Source organism: Sminthopsis crassicaudata, chromosome 2, assembly GCF_048593235.1.
Source record: "Sminthopsis crassicaudata isolate SCR6 chromosome 2, ASM4859323v1, whole genome shotgun sequence".
Lineage (NCBI taxonomy): Eukaryota > Metazoa > Chordata > Mammalia > Dasyuromorphia > Dasyuridae > Sminthopsis > Sminthopsis crassicaudata.
In genome coordinates this window covers 13,187,457-13,194,318 of record NC_133618.1, presented here as the reverse complement: position 1 = coordinate 13,194,318, position 6,862 = coordinate 13,187,457, and positions in this window count along the sequence as shown.

Here is a 6,862-nt window from a genome sequence, read left to right as displayed (position 1 = left end):
CATGAAGAGTCAAACAAAACTAAAATCAAAGGAAAACATGTCAGTATATGTCTAACTATGTCTGATTAGACTAATATGAGCTTGGAATGCTCTACCACTGTAAAGGGCTGAAGCTCATCAGTTAATACACTGAGGACAGACAATGGAGCACTTGAGGCTAATTACCAATTGGATGATACTCCATAAGAATATACTTGGAAAATGGCCCTTCCCACTATCCTGTGCTGGCCCAATCGTTTGGTGTATACAGAGAATTGTGGGAGGGACTAGCAGGTGGAAGGAGATTGGTTGGGAGACAAACAGGTGAGGTTGTAGAGGTCCTGTGTCCATCCCCTGACTTCTACAGCTAAAGACCAAGAATAAAGACATTTGCTTATCCTGACTCCAACTGATTCTAAGGTATCCAGGGTGCTAATGCGATCATCACATACCATAGTCCCTACGAACATTTGGGGTGGCTTCTCTAACTTTATGTATCCCATATTTCTTTTGAGGTACTTCCAATTTTCTTTGCTCATAAAATATAGCACTTTTTCTGATAAGGGCAAATCATGCTGGGTGGTCCTGTGCCTATGTCCCCCATGTCATACAATTGATTTTAAAGTTCTTAAGAAAGACCTTGAGAGTGTCCTTGTACCACTTTTTCTGATCACCTTATGAACACTTCTTCTGTGGGAGTTGTCCATAAAAAAAGTCTTTTCAGCAAATGTACATTTGGTGTTCAAGCAATATATCCAGTCTCTTGCAATATGGGAGCCATCTGGCAAAATGGATCGCTTCACGTGAGAGGATAAAGATGATACAAGGAGACTGAGGGGCCGTTGCTGTTCTCTGACCTCTCCACTGAGAGGTCATTATGTTGTCTGACCTCGATTCTCTTCTCTCTTGCCCCCAATTTATTTCATTCCCAATCCACAAGGAACATCTATGTTAGTAAAGGCTCCTTTGCAACTCCTTCAAGTGTTATGATCCACAGCTGTGGAGACTCTCAGAGAGTTGATCTGCCCCTTCACTCAGGCATGGTCCTTTACAACAGCCCATCACAGTTTAGCTTGAAAAAAAAAAGAGCTTATCCTACCAAGTGATCTTCAAAATCATCCAAGAACCATCCTGAACAACAGAAATATTAGGAAATATGCACTTACATTAAGCTAAAAAAATTATGTTGCAATTTCTACCTACTAAACTAGTTATATCCTCTGAAGACACACAGCAAAAAAACTAATTCTTCCACTTGCCAAGTAAAATCTAGTATCTCATGTGTCTTCTCTTTACCATCCTCCCTTTCTACCTTCACTGTATAAATCATTCTCATCTGAAAGATCTAAACCAGCATGAGACAAAGTCTGGCTTGAGTCAAAACATCTAGAAGAAGAAAAGAATAACCTCACATATAATTGATGGAACTTATGTTCTGTCTATATGGCGCCATGGATAGGCTTATAAATTGAAGTCTGTGAGATGGTATTTTTAGATTTTTATCTCATTATTTATTGATGAAAGACAGACCCAAGGCTAGGGTACAAACACATGCATCTACATGTAGATCTTCATTGCATCAGTAGCAGAGTCAGGCTTCAAACACAGGTCTTCTCTTGAAATCTAATGTTTCTCCCTCATACACTTTATTTCCCATAATATTGTTCAGGGGGAGAAAGGAATATGTATTAAAGAGTTTTCATGCAACTCAATCACAAGTCATAAAGAGTCATAAATAATGACAGAATTAAAGGACCTTGGTCATTGATATCACTCATAAATTAGCCTTGATCCCTTGTATTTATATTCAGAAGCACAATCCAGTAGTTAAGGAAACAATAAAGACTTGGGGAACTCAATTGTGGACTGAGAAAGGAGTAAGATTTCTATCACTTCCCCTCCATCACTCATGGAATAATTATCTACCTACTTAGAGACACCACATGAAGCTATCGAGATTCTTTAAGTATCTATTATAACTATCCCCTCCTGTGGAATGGGAGCCTCATAAAGGCAAGAATTATTATATTTTTGTCTCTACATCTTCAATTAGACAATAAAGCCTAGACATGTGATTTCATCTATATGGGAAACTCCCTCTATCAATATATCACATATATGTGCATATATATGTATATATGTTTGGGTATATATATACATGTATACATATATAATGTACATATGTGTGTATGTATATATATGTGTGTGTATATGTATATGTATATATGTGTTTGGGTATATATGTATATGTATATATATATATATATATATACATATACATATATATGTGTGTGTGTGTGTGTGTGTGTGTGTGTGTGTGTGTGTGTGTGTGTGTGTGTGTGTTAGGTTCTTACTTAAGAGATAGAGTCTCTTGTCTGGGCCAGACTTGAGGCAGCTCTCCGAAGGAAGAAGAAGTCACTACTCTGGACGCTCAGATTATCGGATTACCTGATAAATTAGCCAAAAGGCAATCAGATTGCAAAAATGGATTACACTTGGGGAGAATACAGGCCTTTTAAAGCAACAAAGCTGTGTCCAGTGCAAACAACTCCAATGTAATTGCCAGATGATGAGAAGAGATTTATAAAGTGGTAAATAGAAGGTAATTAGATAGGTTAACTGCCTGGGAGAGAGGGTTTGCTTGAATTTCTTCAGCAGGAGAAGGAATCAGATGGGTGCCAAAGAATCGTATTTGCCTTGTCCATCGGAGAGAGACAGAAAAAGAAAAAGACCTTGAAACAAAGGAGAAAATCTAAGAAACATCTGACACTGAAAGAGCATGGCTAATAAGAAGACTGTTAAAGAACTTTAAAACCAGCAGGAATCATTGGATTTCCTAACACAAGATGAGATAAATGGAGAATGGACTTATGGACATGTATAAATTCTCAATTTATGATTATTTGATCATATTATTTGTTACATACTTCTAGCATGTATTATGTTACTATGTTACTATGTGTTTATGTAATCTATGTAATTATGTGTAATGCCTCCCATATTGATGGATTTATGTTTCAAGGTCATGACCACCTTATGTTCTAAATCAAAAGTAAGGGGGAGATGTTAAGTTCTTACTAAGTGCTAATGAGAATTAATGAGATATTAGGTTCTTACTAAGTACTAAATCAGTACTTAACAATTCTCTAGTTCTGGTCTTTACTAGGAGTTTAACCCCTTTGAACTCCTGTGGAGGAGCTTGCATGCTTAGGAGGAGCAAGTTCATTGATTGAAGTAATTTTTCCCTGAAGCCCTTGTGTTATCCCACGCCCATTCTCTGGGAGGATAAAAGAGGGTGGCACTCAAGAGATGGAGATTGTCTCTGGACCAGAGTTGGCGGCAACCGTCTGGAGACAAGGACTCTCTATAGGAAGAAGAATCTGTCCGAGAGAGATTTGAGTTGACACAGCAGATCTCCTCCCAGAGAAAATCGGCAGTCTCTGGAGACAACAGAATTTTACATATATGTACGTATATATATATATATATATATATATATATATATATATATATATATATATATATATATATATATATATATATATATATATATATATATATATATATATATATATATATATATATATATATATATATATATATATATATATATACATATATATGTGTATATATATATATATACATACATACATACATATATATATGTTTGGGTATATATGTATATATGTATATATAGGTACATATATGTGTGTGTGTGTGTGTATATATAAAGCCACAGTGGGTATATGTCAAATATGGGACTTGAACCCACTTTCTCTTGAATCTGAAGCCATCCCTCTATCCACTATACCATTTTATCTCTCTCTGAGTATATGATTAATAAATACTTGTTCAGTCGAATTGTTGGCTGCAAGTTAAATTTTCATCCAAATCACAGGTGGATTAGGAGATATACCAATATGCTGAGTCTGAAGGATGCTCTTCATCAAACTAGCTCCACCACTTCCAGCCAGTTACTCAGTCTTCCTTGAAATCACTTTTATCACAAAAAAGCAATGTGGTATTTTTTTATTATTCAGCTGGATGGGTTTAATTGCCTCAACTGCAAACAGCAACATTGAGAATTTCCAGTTCTAGGCTAGCAGAGTTTTTTCAACTACTATCATTAATATATAGAGCCAGGCACTGAGCCACTGCAGGCAGCTCTGGGAAAGGGAGCTGGCAGGTCCCATGGAGGGCCAGACTGCAGAACCAGGGCTGATCTTGATGACTCTGCACAGAGAGGGGAAAATTTAGTGGGGACACAATACATTCAGAAGAGTGAGAAACTGTTTACTGAAAATATTCAAAATGATGAAATATAAGTGGGAGAAAGAAGAATTCAACTAAAGATAAAGAAAAAAAAAAAGAAAGATTTGATTAAAAGGACAATTTCTCAACAATTAGAGCTGCCTAAAAGTGGAATGGACTGCCTCCAAGGCTACTGGACTTCTTTCACTAGAGATTCTCTAACAGAGAGGTAGCACAGTAATATTGAAAGACTGTTCTGGAGTATTAGAAGATCTAACCCATACTCCTCAAGTAACCTTTTCAGGGTTTCAGGTTTCAGTTTTCAAAATCTTTAACATAAGGATATTGGATTATATGATCTCTTTGCTTCCTTCCATTTCTACATCTATGATCCTTTGAAGTAATTTCGCCTTTGCACCTCAGTTTTCTTATATGTAAAAGGAAGAAGGGTGACTGAATGGCGTCAGAGCTGCCTTCCAAAGATCTAGACTGGTGAACCTATGATCAAAGAGCCTAGATGGACATGTGGGGGAAAGTTATAGAGAGAATGTATTTTTAGGGACAGACTGGACTAAGGGAAGGTTTGGAGATCCTCTCTAATTCAGAAATTCTGAGATTCTGAAGAGAAAAGCAGATAGCTTAAAGCAAGGAACAACTACTCAGGGATCTGGGAAAGAGATACTCCCTGAGCTGAGTGAGTAAGAAGAATGGAAACAAAACAGGCACTACATGACCAAGTCAATGCTTCTAGTCCAGCTTTTCCATGTCTACGAAGCCATGGTTTTCAAATTACAGATCCCACATTGGCATTTTTGTGCTAAAAATGATGTCAAAGACCCAAGCTTCTTTCCCTCCATCCCCTTCCTTCATACTAAAGTACTTCATAAAACTCCTCTAAAAAGGCACATGTAACACCCTCCTTACATAATCATGTCACAGAACTGGGTCCAACATTAATAAGAACCAGCTTAAGTAACACTTCTTTATGACAGAGCACTGCTCTACTTCGGCATAAGGGGCCAAGAAATTTTCTGAATTCATGGAGATCCTTTTTTTTTTTTTTTTTTTTTTTTTTTTTTTTTTTTTGGTAATGTTCCAATCCAAAAGTACTTATTTACCTGTTCTAGATTTGCAGTCCAGAATACCTCAGATGAAATCTGACCTTAAAGACTTATTAGTTTAACTGCCTTGAACAAGTCATCACACTTCTCTCAACCTCCATTTTCTCATCTTTAAAAGAAGAAGAATTAACAGATATCATAGGGTTATTGTGTGACATAGGAGATAAGTAGAAAATCCCTTCTAAACATAAAAATGACATATGAATGGTAGCTAATATTATTGTCCTTCCGTATGTATTTGTCCTTCTGCTCACCTAGAGAGCAACACTTTTTTATGGTTCATCATAGGGACAAGGATTTGTCTCTCTTGAAAAAGGAGTTTCTCAGCTACACCCAGAGAAGGAACACTGGGAATTGAGTGTAAAATATTTGCACTATTGTATTTCTACCCAAGTCTACCTTCGGAATCCAATTCTTATCAGGCAACAAGAAATTTGGTTTTACACACATATATTGTATTAAGGATATACTGTAACACATTTAATATGTATGGGATAGCCTGTCATCTAGGGGAGGGAGTAGAGGGAGGGAGGGGAAAATTTGGAAAAGTGAATACAAGGGATAATCTTATAAAAAAAATTACTCATGCATATGTACTGTCAAAAATTATAATTATAAAATTAATTAAAAAAAAAAAAGAAAAAGGGAGTTTCTTATACCAATGAAATCATGTTTTGGTCCAAAACAAAACATGAGACCCTATATGTAGGGTTTCTATATATAGTAAATGCCCAATAAATATTTGTTGAATAAATCCATAAATCTACAACTGGACAGTGGATCAAATTAATAGATATATGAATAAACAAATAAGCAGATAAATAAATAAATGGGTTATAAATGAATAAATAGATAAATATGTATGTTTGTATAGATGGATGAATGAATAACTACATAAAGAGAAGATAGATGATAATAGAATTAATAAAGAGATAAATGAATAAAAAGTAGATAGATAGATAAATGGAAAGAGAGATAGATGGATAGATAGATAGATAGATAGATAGATAGATAGATGATAGATGATTCATGGATAGATAGCATAAAGAGAGAGGAAAAGAGAAGAAGAAAGAGGGGGAGTGAGAGGAAGAGGTGTTAGACAAAGAGAGATGTAGCTAGACTGATGCAATGGCCTAGACCCCAATTTTTAGTACGATGGATGGCACTTATCTAAATGCTGTATAAACTCGTTAGCAACTAATTATCTTAATAGAAAGTTGGAGGTAGCATTAGATAGCAAAATTCTCTAAAGATCTGTTATCCCTGTTCATGAATCAATCCCTCTGGGGTCCGACCTCTGCCATGGTTCCTTTCATTGATGAATTTCCATTTGTTCCATCTTTAATTTTTCTGAAATTGTAGTATTCCATTATTCATGGTCTTAAGTGTTGTGTACATAATTGATTAAAAGAAAGCACTGCAGATGTGTTCCATCCAGGTTATGATAGTTAGAATTCTTTTATCGTTTTGGGAAATCGACATGGCTTTTTAGTATATACTTTGTTCCTTCT